Consider the following 14,791-nt stretch of genomic DNA (forward strand, 5'->3'; position numbering starts at 1 on the left):
TTGCACCCTGACTTAGGCTTTATGCAGTCCAGGAACATCTAACTGACAATTCTCACATATATCATAAGTCAACTAATTCTCATCTGCCTCATTTTCCCTGTTTTTACTTTCTCTTCAGCTTATTTTCCTTTGTTTCTCCAAGACTTCACCAGACATAACTGTCACAAATAATTTACTACATGAAATTGCAACAATCTGCTAACCAGCTAATACAAATGGCCAACTACAGACCTCCAACCAACCTCTCATGCTCCTTCCTTTCTCTGTTCATAGGCTTCTCATACCATTTCAAGACTGGCTTAACACTGACAATTTAATTAATGTGATTTTTAAATGGGAAGAGTTTTAATTTTATTCTGATCAACAATGGTACTGATAAAGTCTTATCACCATAGTTGCATTGTTGTGAACACGACCTCCACAAGTCACATTTCTTATGAGACCACCACCATCATTCAAAGCTCCATGCAGCTACAAATGGATATCACTCTTTTTTTCTGGGATTCATCACTATCTTCTGACTTAAAAATTGGAGTGACATGCTGCAAACTTTGTGTTACAAATCCATGTGATGTAAAAAAAAAACAAAAACAAACAAACAAACAAAAAAACCCACTTATTAATGCATACAGAAATCAATAATCATGCTTTAAAACCTCCAGTACCTCAATTTCCATGGTGTTAGACAACACTAAGACTATACAAGCCTAAAAGGTGAGGTCACTGCTTCAACAGGAACAAAATAATGAGGTCCAATATCCACAAAGAATTTGTATTCACATGCCTTTGTTCTGCAGTCAGTTAACTATTAACACAGATTAACTCATGCACTTTATGGATGTAGTGCCAAGGTTTCTCTAAAATGTAGAGATATACTGTAAGGATTTTGAAAGACTGTATTTTCAAGATTGCATAGAGATGAAAAGCAAAGACCTTACAGAACAATAAAAATGTGTACAGTTTCTGATCAACCTTTATGTTATATGCAGTGCCTTGGTATTTGAGTTCATGCCTACCTTGTGTGATCATACATGCACACTGTAAATAGAGAGAAGGAGATAAGGCAGCAGGACTATGATTCAGCTTTGATCGTAGAATGTATCTTGACTTTAATGTGTTGAGGATTTATGGGTGCCAACTGGAATATGGTAAATCTGCTCAACAAACTAAGGGTTTGACATTAATGCAAATCATCCAACGCTGAGGTCTTCCATACAGCCACGTCTACCATAAAAGTTTCTTCTAGTTAGATTAAAGACAGTGTGGCTGTGCTTCTTCTTCCTACTGCCACATTTTCTTCTGCACTTAATGATCTAATTACATTCTCTCTTCTCTACAGGGCCTTTGCCTTATTCAGTGCCCAGAATGAATGGAACTCATCGAATAGACATCTGTAGTCTGACAGTTTGTCTGTAGACTTGCCTGGAGCTCAGGATTTGTCTTTTGATTCTAGCCTTGTTTGTGCCACAAAGTTCCTGTGCTATGATACTGGGATAGTCACTTAAACCAAACCAAAGTGGGTGTCTGATTCAAGTCTTTAAATATCTCATTTGTGAAAGAGCTAAATGCTCATTCCATACAACTGCAGCAGAACATTACAAAAATGCTAAATATTCCAGAATAGACACTCAGCAGGTCAAACATAAGACCATTGCTTTGGATGAAGTCAAACAAGGCTTGCAAAGATATCTCTTTCATTTGAACTCTGTTGTGCCAATTATGGACGCTCCAGACCTCCTGAGGAGCTAACCTGGCTCAGGTGGTCATCTCATGCTACAGACTTGGTGAGTGATAAAGAAAGCACAGTTGCCCTAGGCCATCTATCAAACCTGAAAAGTCTTCAGACTCTGTAAGTATCCAAGCTTTTCACCTTCACATACATATGTACAGGAAACTACCAGGTGTCAAAATACAGTGTGACCATAAGTTGGCAGAGAACTGATGAGTCCAAACTGAGAAAGAATGCGATTTAATCAATGTGCTTATCTTGCACTGGTCATAAGCAAACATGGGAGAAATTTGCTTATCTGACCAAAGCACTGGACAGATGTGGAGGTGCATTGTTTCATACTCCAACAAGGCTCGATGACCGTAGCAACAGAGTCAGCTCTGTCCAACCTGCAGAACACAGCCTGCATGAAGCCCAGCCCATCTGGCAGAGCATCCAGCCCCTGCCCTGTGCCATCATGGCAGCAGCTCTTCCCACTGAGTGGCCTGGACCAGCCCTTCTGCACCAACCAAACCTTGGTGTGCTGTGAGCCCCATCTGGGCTGAAACCAGGGCATGGAGCAGAGCATGGTGTGAGCTCAAGTCATGGCCAGTAAGGTTACGCACTTCGATACACTGGCTAAACATAGATCTGCAAACAGCAAAGAATATGCTGCCCTGTTTTCCCTTTCCACAAAGGAACTCGAGAATACGTTTGAAAAAAAAGAACATCAAATTTTTGGTTTATTTACAACTTCATTTTCAGTCAACATAAATATATTAATGGAATGTATAGAGTTGCAGTCAAAAATTTGATTAGACTTTTATAATCCCTCTCTTACCAGAGAGAAATATCCCTGACTTCACAGTCACGCCTTATTATTGTTATCACTTTTGGTCAGCACGTACATTTGTGAACAACTCTTTTGAAGGATGAAGTACGTGAAGAGTAAAATTTCTTCAAAAACCTCTGATTAACACCTTGAGAGCTCACTAAGAATTGCAGCCATTGCCATCAAACCAAAGTGATATATTAGTTTCACAAAAACAAGGTCACATATCCCACAAGTTGTATATTTTTGTTGCTCTCATTTGTATATGTTTTAATTAAAAAAATTAAAAATTAAAAGAAGTTCTATTACTTATATACATCATTATACTATACATTCAATGAGAGCTGTTCCAAAAGTAACACCTCCTGTTTTATTACCTTGGCTAATACCGTCAGAGGTGGATGTTGGTGATATGGCAGTACAGGTTGAATCTTCCCACCAGTATCCCATTACATTCTGTTGCTGTGTGACTGGAGGCAGCAGAGGGGCAGACTGACAAAATGGCATCTGACACAGAAGCGTGTATGAAGCAATGGAGTGTCACTGAATTCCAGCATATAGAAAAAATAGCACTTGTTGACATTCACTGACACTTGCTGAAAGTTTATAGGGACCAAGCAGTGGATATGAGCAAGGTGAAGCAATGGGTGGTGTATTTCAGCAGCGACAACAGCAACAGTGAGCCACCTCCACTGGCACAGATTTTTACAAGCTTTGCACAGCTAATGGTATTGACTATGTTGAAAAATAGTATTTTGTAGCTGAGAATTTGCTCAAACACTGTTATTGTGCTCTTTGCTGTCATTTCCACGGAAACAAATAGGAGGCATTACTTTTAGAGCATCCTGTGTATATATGGCGCAAGACAATTCCTCTTTACTCACTGTGGCCCACACAAGCCAAAAGGTTGGACACCCACGGTCTGAGTGATGCTTGGAGCAAGGTGGTGACTTCACAACCCAGTGTTGTTTCAGTGAAGGCGAAAGAGCAGACACACCTCTATACCAGACTTCATTTAACAACACAACAAGCCTCATTAGATGCCTATCAGCACACAGCATGTGACTCAGTCCCATCTCACCAGCAGTATAAAGCAGGTCCCTTGCATTAAAAGTAGACACTCCATTGACTTGGGTGGATTCGTGGGTCTGTCTCATTCTCACTGCCTGTTAGCAGGGTTGCCTCTTTTAGTAAGAAATTGTACCTCTGTTACTTTGTGAATGATATATTGTTAATATAGCTTAATTAACTACTGACTAGCCTCATAAAATTTAGAACTAATGTAGCTAGTGCATTTATTAATGACAATTCCAAATCTGTTATGTCTGTTGCTTCAAAAACCATCTACCATTAACTTTGCTAAACTATCTCAGAGAAAGTCCTTGAGAGGCCTCTGACAGCCAAATGTTGATTCCGATAAGTTGCTATGCACATAATCCCTCTGACATAAACTGTTGACCAAGTCTCAGAGTAAGACTGGGCCTAGGCACACTTAGATTCCTCTCTGAAAAGGAGTTTAGAAACCTAGTGGCTCAACAGGAGGACTTCTCCAACTAGCCATGAGTCAGACTCATACAATTCACATGACATTTTGTGTCCCCCCCCCCTTATTTACTACACTCTATACAGGCAGGTGTAGTCAAAACTCTTCTGAGAAGAGGATTCCACCATCCCATCCCACCCCGACTGTAGCCAGTTATTTCTGTATCCTTTTTCAGCAGTGCTGAAAAATTAGGCAAGACTATTAAAAAGAGATGGAAAGATTTCAGCAGGTAGTGGCAGCAACTGCAAGGTTTGCTGAGTCCTGTGCACGTCTCTTCTACCAAGAACCTGAGCAATCTGGTATTTAGCAATGCTGCTTTGGGAGCAATTCTCCTCTGCAGTGTGATACAGTTTCTTGTGTGGTGTCAAATTTGGTATCATTTTGAGGACTGATCTGTGGCACTCATCCAACAAGTGTAAGTGAGTCAGTGTTGGGCAAAGTTGGTAGGAGAGGCTTGTTCAAGTGTTTGTTTTCACCCTGTAGAGTAACTGCTCAGTAATTAATTAAATCCTTGTCTTCAAAAAAATGCTTGTACTAATATTATAAACAAAGAATGAATAAAGGTACAGTGCTTCTCACTGCTGAAACACGGAGACCTCGTTCCTGTTTCTCCTTGGTTCTATGTGCTTTGAGAGAGCATTCCCCTTTGGGCTGGCACTCTGGTTTCTCCTCCTGACTCAGCCAGATGCCCCCTGGCTGAATTTGGATAGGCCACTCTATCTTCTGGGCAGCAGTTTCCTTCTCTGCAAAATGCATCCAAAGCTCAACACCTCATTTGTTAGAGACTTTGAAATCTGCTGCCATTGAAGAGATTGCCATTATTATTACTATCCTTATCTTTCTTTGTGGTTATTCCATTCAAATGATCATAGTTTTAAATTAACCTTTTGTGTCATCTACCCATTGCAGAAGATATATATTCTCCTGAGCACAATGGGAACAGAATATTCACAGTTTCCAAGGCTGCTTCTTCAGGTAAACCTGTGTCCTCTGGGAGCGTGCTTCACTGAATTTACCCAGAATAGAGCACAAAACCACTTACCTCTGCCTTACTGCCTACTCATACTTACTCATAAATGCATGGTGTACTGAGCAACCCTTTTCTCCTCCATATGTGCCTAGGGAATGCTCACCTGCTCTATTTTAGCTTCTGAACAGGCACCAGTATTCGGCTCTTTGCAGCAGTGACTTCCACCTTCCCAGGACACAGCTGCACTTCTTATTTGCCGATCAGTTTTAACCTGATCCAGTCTGCAGATCCAAGAAGTGATAGATAGCACTTACTAAAACCTTCAGTAGAACACTTATTTATAAATGTAACAGATGAGGAAAGGGGGGAGCTCCCCATACGTAGCTAAATGTGGCAGGTTTTGTCCAGCATGTCTAATCCTGTCAGGCTTTGAGCACCTCCACTGAAACCCTGAGACACTGAAGGATGCTCTGAACAGTCAGATTACCATTTTGTGGCTGGCAGACACCAGTGTCTACTTCAGTAATACTCTGAATATATTTAAAGACATGCACCCACCTGTGGGGATTATATGATCTGCCTTTGTGAACAGAAGAGGCAGTCACAATCTGGCTGTTCTCTTTTTTCCCCTCACCTTCTTACATACATATAGCAATAGGTGCTAACCTAGAAGCCTCTGTGAAAGGATTGGTCAGAAGTTCATCATATATTACATGCTTTTCATTTTCTAGCAGCCCATGTAAGGCCATCTTGGCACTCTCCCAAGTTTGTCATTCTGCTTTTAACATTATCAATCCTGATGGACAAAACCACAAATCAAATACTAGGCTTTCAAATGCAGTTTCCTAGAAAATACTATGGATGAGCCAGAACAGAAGCATCCACTGGGGACCCTGACTAAAAAGAAGAAAATATGGCTCTAATTTCTGTTTACTTAAACCACAGAAAAATGTCATAGTTCTGCAATATCACTCTGAAGTCACCAATATTTTACCTATACTGTCACTCCAGTACCAGAATGAAGCATAGGAATTTAATCTTTTTTATTTGTAGATAAAGTCTGACAGAAGGGCTGTGTGTTATTATTTCTTATCTTGCAGACTGAAGCATGTACAGTATGCGTGAGTGAAATTTATTTTCCTTTTCTCCACTGTCATTTGTGTCACAATAAACCTTAGTTTCTCATCTAAATTATTTCCTTCTCTATAATTTCCCTGGGTGAGTCTTGGACCCTGAAGTGTTCCTAGCTGCAGAACTACCAATAAGAGTATTTTGAACTCTACTTGTTCACAAGAAACTTGTAATCCTCACATCCCACAAATACTATATGTGCTGTAAGATGAAAGGAGCTTACTCTGCTTTCATCATGCCCTGCTCATTTCCTTGAACTAGAATTTCTCCTCATTCGAGTGTCTCTCCATTTCTTTCTTGCCCACTCCAGAAATGAAAGAAAAAAAAAAAAAAAAAAAAAACACATAGCCACATACTGAACTGAACGGTAATTTTGCAGCAGAATTTGATCACTACAGGAACAAGGAAATGAAAATACACAACAGTGGAAAAAACCTTTGGATCACAAAATTTAATAGTTTTTGTAGATAAATGATATGAAAGGCTCCAGCACTGTACTCCTTAAAAAAAATGCATCACAGCTTTACTGTAGAGCATTAAATACCAATGTGAAGCATATCAGCAATGTGTGGGATGATCAGCACTTCATGGATGGATTTCAGTTTTGCAATGGAAACCTAAACAAACAAACAAACAAACAAACAAATAAATAAAGGAGGGGACATGGGAATAGATTGTGCTTTCACATATACTAAACTTGGATATTCTGTCCTATATTGAAAATGTCAACACAAGATTTTCTTTCATTATAAATATCCGATAGCCTAGAATGCCTTTCACAAATTTTGATAGAAATTTATTGTCTGTAGGTGTAGTGTTCTCTAGCATCATGTGTTGGATTTTCCAACAATACATGTTTCAGAAGAAACACTTAGGTGAACAAAACCTCAGTTGCTATACTGGTGCTGCTAGACAGCTTTCCCCAGCTTTGTTCTGGGAGATCCCCACGTCCAGAGCAGGAGCTGAAGGGCTCCTCCAGGAGCCCTGCATGCTGCCTGCTGCACCCCGCTGCTGCAGCGCTGCCTTTAGCAGCCACACACCGCATGTGACACATGAAATAAAGCTTTTAGACATTTTCTGTAACCTGATGGCATATGTGGAGAACTCGGAATATTCCTTCTCACATTTGTCACTTTCTGTGTCGTCAAAGGAGCAAAATGAGTTTCATCTTCCTACTCACAGGGCTGTATTTGGGTCCGCAAGTTCTCAGTCTTGTCTTGCCCTGAGTGCCCAAAGGAACAGACATTTTTGATTTTATTACATCCAAACACTCCGCCTTATTGTTCGGATAACTGATCAAAGTATTAAAGGCTACCCTAAGGGTCTATCTGGGGGTATTCTGCTGCCATCCTTCCTAACCTCACTGCCCTTTCACTTCTCATTCTGGCAATATTTGCTTTCTATTTCAAATCAGATACGAGGTAGAAGTTTGCACCTCACTTCCCGGCTGCCAGATTTTTCATAACTATAACATTTTTCTCATCTTGTGAGAAAAAATCAGAGAATTTCCCAAACTCTCTCTAATATTTATGTTAAATAGTTCTGTTTAATTCATGGCTTCACCAAGAGACTTCAAGGATCTGTTAGGAAATTAGGAGAGAGATGTTTTTCCTCTACTCATTCTACGACATCTAGCATTAAGCTCATCTGCAGGTTTTGTACCTCACTACTTTGTATTTCAGCCTTTCTTCTTTTTCATTAGGCTGAGATGATCTCAGTTGTAAAGGAAAATGCTTGAAATGTTCCATTGATTTGGTACAGCAGAGTAGTTCATTTCTAAGGGAATACTGCATGATTTTCTTAACAGCTCCCAGCCTTGATTAATGCCATCTGCTCTGGGAGTTTGTTCCTTTAGCATGTTGGTCCTGCAGCTTCTCTTGTGATACCCCAATGTTTGATAGGCCCTTACCTTTAGTAATTAAATAAAATATGAAAAGAGTGAATATATTTCCAACGAGTAAAGATTAACAGGAGAACATAATGTAGATACACTTATCATTTTTGAATAGCCTCTGCTAGCAAGTCCACCAACTCTCTTTTACATATTAGTATTTCTCATTTGTTTCTGGAAATATGTCTGTTTGCTTTTGAAATTTCCTCCCAGTCCTCCTGTTTCCCATCTCTCACTCTTCCTTGCCAGTTTACGTTCCTTTCTGTTGGGTTAGTCAGGGCTAGATTTCCTTTTCCTGAAGGTTACCTGTTTGGTTCATCATACTGTGTTTGTTTTTTCTTGCCTTCCTGCTTCCTTTTTGGTTTCAGGGTATGCATACCTTCTGTGATGCAATTATGGTATGCTTAAGTAGTTCCATGCTGAGGCTAAGGATTGTGATGTCTTCACTTCTGACTAGTTTCCTCTTCTGTACTTCTTTCCAACCCTCTCCTCCTTCCAAATCCAAGAAATGTAAAAGATTATACTTTAATTGCAATATAATTTAAGTGTTAGCTGCCTGGTAGATTTTGTTCTCCATCCTGGAAGGCTTTGTAAGATATTTTGGGTTTCTCATCCTGTGCTGGGGTGGGAGATATTTGTGTTAGCTTCTTTGTTTAAGGCTGGCACATGCTTTTATACTTCCAGATCTTGCATGAAACACAGTTGTGACACAAACAAGTGGCAAATGCAATTTCAAATAAAAGTGCTGCCAAAGCACTTTGAGGGGGAAATGATAAATTAAGATTGGTCAGACTGTTTGATGCTGGAGCACGTTTCAATAAGTTCAAAAGCACTGGCAGGGTTTTGGAAAAAAAGCTGGATGTGTTATCAGGATGGCATTCTCCAGGAAAGGAGGGGGTTGCTCTGTTTTCTTTTTGCTCCGTGATCCTGTTTCACTATGTTTGTTAAACATAGAAGCTGGGAAAACTGCAAGAAAAAATCCTGGTTTAAAACCAGCAGACACACATGCTTTGTTTTAACATCTCCTTGCCATGGTAGGACAAACTGCTTTAATCAGTTTCAATCAGCTTTGGAACCTAAGGGGGAAAAAAAAAAAAAAAAAAAAAAAAAAAAAAAAAAGAGGCATTTAAACAAAAATGCCATGAGCACTGAGAAGGGGCATAATGAGAAGGCTGGAAAGGAAAAAACTAACAACTAGCCTTCCTCACGCTGAAAATAGAAGTACTATCATGCAGGAGGAGAAAAAGAGGAAAAACGAGGAAAGGGTCAGGCAAGGCTTTGAATATGACCAAAGAGTTTGCATATGGAGGTTGGCCATAAATGACACCAAATCACTGGGCTGCAAAACTGCAGCCAGGTCCAGTTTCCCATCTGGATGCCTGCTACAGCCACAACCCTGATTGGCTCTGGGCAAGAACCCACTGCCCTCTGCTGCACAGCAGCCAGGCAGGAGCTGAGGCACCCTTCAAGCCACATACCCAATTTGGAGGTGATGGCTGCCACTGTGTAGCAAAGGTCAGTTTGGACAGTTTCTTTTACATCCCCACTGTGGAGTGGGGTTTAGTTGGTTACAGGTAGCTGAAGTACTGCAGCAAGGCGACTTCACTAGACCTTGGCTTTAAAAGGAGATTTGCAAAAGAAAAGAAAAGCACCAATGTATTTTTAGGGCAGAGAAAATTTTTAAAAAAAGATATGTATTTTGAAATTGACCCTTGGCAGCCTGTTTAAAAGAGCTTGAAACTATCTGAACTACACAAGGGGAAAAAAAAAGGGAAGAAAAACATGCCCAGGAGGGCTGAAAAATCACTTCAGTAATAGATGACTTTTAACTTTACATCAGAAAATGTTTGGCAGGCATAATTTTAAAGTGTTAGGGAAATGTGTGTGATAACTGCTCGGGTGAAAGAGCAAATGTAGTCCACAGTGAGATTTATCAAATGTTCATATAAGCAGTCAGAATCTGGCAGGGCCAGCTGCCGGAGAGGGGTAAAGAGGATCACAGCTCTGAACTTTGAAAATCTAATGAAGCCCAGTGATTTCTCACAGGAAATTTTTCTTTGAGCATGTTCATGTGTCGTGGGAATGCTAGCGAGCAGAAGGCTCTGACAAAATGCCAGCTATAAGGCATAAGGGAAACAAAACCCTCCAAGCCCTACCAAAGGCCAAACCACCCTTTTCCTCTCTTAAAGCTGAAAGATTCTTGATGCAACAAAATCCCTGAGCCCTGTTGCATTATCCTTAATTACACAAACAGGCTTATTAACACAGCCAGGGTTATCAAGAGGGTCTTGTAGGACCGATTCTTCTCCAAAAAGACCTGAGAAGCACTGACCAACACCGGGCCTGCATGGGAATATGAGCAGAGGCTTTAGCCAGTCAGCATCAGAAGGCAATGCAACCCAGGGTATACATGGGAGCAGAACCTTACTACATGCTCAGAAAAGGAGAGGTGGACATCAAGGTAGAGGGAGGTATGAGGCTAGGAGGATAACAACCAGAGGAAAAAAATACAGCTTAAAGCAGAATTTAGATTTCCCTGGTTTTGCACCATAAATACCTGAGCAGCTTGCTTTTGCTATTCTGCTAGAGTAGCATCCTATCAAGGAAGCGTATCCTCTTAAGCACCTTTTGTGCCAAAAAAAAAAAAAAAAGAAAAAGAAAAGAAAGAAAGAAAAAAGTGGATTTAATGGCAGACACCTCCAAGATCATACTCAGTGCTTGAGCCATGATCATTTTGCAGCGAGTTGACGTTTGGAAATGTTTGCTTGTAAGGTTCCTTGGAGCATGGGTTGTAATAGCAGGGTACACCTTGGGTCCCTCATGCCAGAAATGATGGGACACCAATGACACAGAAAGCCACAGAGGTCCCCCTTTTGGAGAGCACTAGGTGTGTGCCAGAAATATCTAACAGCCAAACCTACTTGCAAATATACCTTAGTCTTGAAACTATACACATGAAGTGTGGGGTACCCAGCACCTTCAAGAATTGGGCCATGTCTTGCATGTAAGAGACTGAAATTTGATTCTGTTTTTCACTTTCAGCAGAACTGTGCTGGCTTTCCAAGTCCCCAAGGACACATGAAAGCCATGTGTCTGTTTGGCCCAAACCGTTTGTAACTCATACTTTCCATATGAAGTTCACCATCAAATAACAAAGAGAAATGGCTTAATTGAATTTGTTTGGAACCCAATATCAGAACAGTGTAACAAATAGAAAACAGTCAGGCACCGTGCAATCAAACAATTAGGGAGATGTTAAAAATTTCAACAAACATGCAACTGCATTGTGGAAAAACAATCCAAACTACTACATGTAGTACGGCTGTGCTTCTATAATAATTTCCATCCAGGCGTAGAGAAACACATATTTTACTTGAAAATTCCCAGCCCCATTCCCTGGGACTAAAAGGGAAACTGCAGATCTCAGCTGCTGAGTGACTAGAACAGGGTCATAGGGCAGGAGAGGTGGAAGCAGGACTTTGGACTCCTGGTGATGTACCTTAGCCACAAAACCATCCTTCAGTCTCCTTCATGCTGATGACTTTGGAACTCACTTTAAAAGATCCAGTGAGTTGCAGTGATGGGAGTGCTAGATAGCTATGCCAGATAGCCAGAGGCAACAAAAATGATTAGAGATGTGCGGGGGTATTTCTAAACAAAAAGATTAAGACCAGAACCATTTCATTTAGAAAGGAAAACAGTAAAAGATGATAGAATTGAGGTATAGAAAGTAATGAATGGTGTGAAGGAGAAATCAGATGCCCTTCATAAAACAAGAGGGCACCTAATTGAACTTAAAGCGGCATTAGCGTATAGATGGATAAGGATATCACTTTCCAGCTTATCTCTAAGCAACCTATGGAACTCTCAGTTGCAGGATATTGATGTAAATTGTTCAATAAGATTAAAAAAAAAAAAAGGAACGATTATAGCTAGTTATAAATACAGAAGATCTTTGAGCTAAAGAAACTACATCTTCAAAGCTCCATTTTTCTTCTGGAAGTATCATCTCCCAAGAAAGACCTAACTCTTCATATTCTCCAACTGAGTGTTACCTGCCAGAAAGTCTGGCAAAGGCTGCAGCTGATTTCTCTTATGTCCCCCAAACAGGAGCAGACCCGCCTACACACTTTTCAGAAATCCTGTTCATCACAGCAGCCTTTGACACTGAGTCCTGCTAACAGTCAAAACCATATTCTCATCTTGTCTCCAGGAATCTCAAACTGTCCTTGTACACATGGGCCGATACAAGAAAAAGCTTAGGGTCAGGAAGGCTGTGCTGTCTGGTTCTTTTCCCCTCAGCTCACGTGTGCAGCCACTTCCAACTTTACTGCTCCATTCTCTCTTTCCCTCTTTCTCCAGAGCTGAGCTGTGGATCCATGTGAGATCCCATCAGGGCCTCAACAGTGATTATTTCCTGGACATCCAGGGTGTTCATCAGCCCTTTTGTTTGTCTACACACAATGAAGCCACTACATCTAACTGTTCAGGTGTCTCTTCTGACTCTCTTTAAAGCCCCCCCCAGTGGTGCAGCATCTGCCAATTTTCTTCAGGGCTCTCCCTAACTTCCCTACATCTGTAAGCTCTATTTTTTTTTTCCTATTATTACAGTGCTAACCCTCTTCTGTTGACCTAGTCTGTCTTTAGCAGTGGTCTTCATTACTTTACCCACAGGCACTGGTTCAGGTGCCTTGACATCACCCATAAGGTCCCCTCCAATACAGATCATAAAGCCCACCTGGCATTTTTCTACCATTCCATTTAGAATGAATCAGGCTGCTGTATATAAATGATCTCAAATTTGCCTACCAATAGCAAGCTAGGAAGTTCTGTGTTCACCTTATGTGAGTGATCCCTAGCATCATCCTTCAATGTTTAGAGAAGTGTTTGATATAATGAGTACATAATGGGTTACAGAAATGATAACGACCTGAATTACTCAGCATGGGTCCCAGTGCTGAATGGATGGACGGACCATTGATCTCACTTAGGAAGATGTCTTAACTAAACCTTGAAGTTAACTCCTTGCATTACTTGGAAAGAAGCACACGTCATAGGAAGAGGCATCATTATTTTAGTCAGAGACCCTGCTTCACCCCTTCCCCCTCCATCTGGCAACTATGGCACTTCTACCTTCAGCCCTTGATCATGCTGGTGGGCCTGCATTTCTTTTGCAAGACACGAGATGCACAGCTCCTCTTCCATCTAATGCTACCTCCAAGTTCAGATCACACAGGGAAATACTGCTGTTCTTATTTCGTAAGAGTACTTTGCCTTAACTTCGAGCAATTGTAACAGCTTCTGAATGCTTTGGTTTCCAACAGCTATTTATATGCTCTCAGCGTTTGCCTTTCCTCTCTTCCCTCTGCTCCTCTGGCAATGATAGCAGGAGCTATTATTATTAATTACTTGTTGAATACCTGCAGTGCTCTGCTATAGCAGGAGAGGTGGTCCTTCCCCAGCAGGATCTGTAAGCTGAGTATACAGGTAAACTAGCATGTAGAAAGTTTGCAGGTGATCAGATGATGAGGAGGATGTTTTTAAGTCCTTGTAAGAAGGTGAGGAAAAGAGAAAAAGGCTCTTTGCGTATGTTTCTTTTTTAAGTCCTCCTTTCCCTGACATAGAGCATGATGAAAATTAATTATAGAAGCACGGAACATCTAGAGTTGGAAAGGACCCACAAGGAACACTGAGTCCAGCTCCTGAGGGGATAAATGAAAGTGAATTCACAACAAAGTGAATGTGAGTAAATAAATCAGAGGAGAACAATAAGCATTAATGGTTTAGTTGAAAAAAAAAAAAAAAAAACTACAGAGAGAGAAATAATTTTGCAGCTGGAACAGAGAAGCAATGATGGATCTACATACAGGGCAATAAAAAATTCCTCTCCTGGACAAACATGCAAATTTTTTATTGATCAGAATAACAGACAATGATTGAGGACCTTTATACTTTTTCATTTTTCTGTCACACAGTCTTCTTCAAATTTCTACTTAACTGAAGTTCAAAATAAAATAAATTGTGTTTGCTAGTTGTGAGAAATCTCTGGTTTCAGTTTTGTAAAAGAATCCCACCACATCTGCTTTTAAAGATCTGATTTTTTAGAAGTAAAATGTATTTTTACTTGAGAAAATTAAGCTTTTGTCCACTGACAGAACTGTTGATGAAAAGAGTGAGTCAGCCAGAGACTACTGGGATTGTGCAGGTGAGCTCACCAACATAAAGAGTTGGCATTCTTTGTAAATATTCTCCAAGCAGCTCAGGCTCTAAACACATGTTCAAAGCAGAGCATCACTCGATTGCAGGGTATCTCACTTCCAACAACATATTCCAGATTTTGTATCAGGAAGCATTCTTGGAAACAATTGCTTTCTTTATGTCCACATTTATCACCGCTTCACCTGAGCAGATTTTTTTCTCTGGGATTTACAACTTGTGTATATTTATAAAGAACAGTCATATCTCTTTCCAAACTATACTCTGCTAAGATAGACATTCAAGTTCCTTTAAATCTCCTTTCACTCTTTCCTCTGGTCATCCTTTTAGCCCTGGTTCCAGCCCAAGTTCATTGTTCTGCAAGACAGATGCTCTGAGTCATGCATTCTGCTCTAGATTAAATTTCACCTGTGCCTTACACTGAAGTATTAATATTTCTGCTGGAATGGACTCGCCTGATACAACTACCCATAATTTCTGGTCCAGCCAAGTACCAATGG

At 40.5% G+C, this 14,791-nt stretch overlaps 1 protein-coding gene and 1 long non-coding RNA gene across 2 annotated transcripts in view; both read right to left on the minus strand.

Moving 5' to 3' along the window:
• KCTD1 (potassium channel tetramerization domain containing 1) overlaps positions 1-14,791 on the minus strand; it is a 98,335-nt gene that overhangs the window by 78,715 nt on the left and 4,829 nt on the right. The gene's annotated exons all lie outside the window — the stretch shown is intronic.
• Positions 6,629-8,489, minus strand: LOC149918570 (uncharacterized). The gene is made up of 3 exons (XR_016465575.1): positions 8,382-8,489; positions 7,269-7,406; positions 6,629-6,801 (listed from the first exon to the last, which is right to left on the minus strand). It is a non-coding gene; the product is annotated as an uncharacterized LOC149918570 (long non-coding RNA).

This window comes from Phasianus colchicus, chromosome 3 (assembly GCF_987193195.1).
Source record: "Phasianus colchicus chromosome 3, bPhaCol1.hap1.1, whole genome shotgun sequence".
Lineage (NCBI taxonomy): Eukaryota > Metazoa > Chordata > Aves > Galliformes > Phasianidae > Phasianus > Phasianus colchicus.